Raw genomic sequence first — 967 nt, 5'->3', positions numbered from 1 at the left:
ACATACATACATACATACATACATACATACATACATACATACATATATATATATATAGACACACACACACACACAATATATACACGATATTATCATAACTCTTTCATACAATTACTCAAACATCTCTATCTCTATAGATTAGAAATTTTCGCAGAAACAGCGCTTCTTTAAGTTGTGCTTCATTATGATTCTAAATAATCTTATCACATATGTTTAAAAAAAGTACTTTTAATGTATCTTTTTTTAAAACTAATTTTTTTGTATATGTATATGCGTATATATTATTTTATAGTTGCGTTTAAATATTAAATAAATATAAAATAATACAAGCAAAGCACGTTGTGAAAAATAAAAATATAAAAAACTAAATATTTTAGCGATCACATCTAGTAATAGTTACATTTCTGGAATATTTTGTTTTATTGCAGAAATAGATTTTATAGGAATAACTGCAATAAAAAGTTTAACTACATGAATAATATTTAAAGAAAAATATGCAGAGAGAGAGAGAGAAAGAGAATATTTTACTTTACATTTTAGATAAAGCAAAAATGATTAAAATAACTGTATTAATTATCGGAATTAATACTTTCCGAGAATATATACTACAATACTGAATGAACCCGGAAAATTCACAATGTTTTACAAAGCCAGCTATATCAATAGTTCCATATACATATTATGTACTAGTTTATCTATCACATTTTTTCTTTGATAACTTATTTAATTATTAGTGACATAATATATGGCAATAAACAGAATAAAATATTCTGTTTGTGTTATAGCTATGCGTGTTTATTGCTATTTGGCAATAAAGATACTCATTTTTACGTAATTTATTTTTACTGCACTTTTTTCCAACGTATAAAAAAGTTAATCAAATCGTAATTTGTAAGAAGTCTTGTTAAGTTTTATTATTACATATATTTTATATTGTTTTGTTTTATTGTTATTTTATATATATATA

The sequence above is a fragment of the Formica exsecta genome, unplaced genomic scaffold (assembly GCF_003651465.1).
Source record: "Formica exsecta isolate Colony F162 unplaced genomic scaffold, ASM365146v1 scaffold672, whole genome shotgun sequence".
In the NCBI taxonomy this organism is placed as follows: domain Eukaryota; kingdom Metazoa; phylum Arthropoda; class Insecta; order Hymenoptera; family Formicidae; genus Formica; species Formica exsecta.
The sequence above is the reverse complement of the archived record's forward strand: the minus strand, read 5'-3'. Positions refer to the sequence as shown.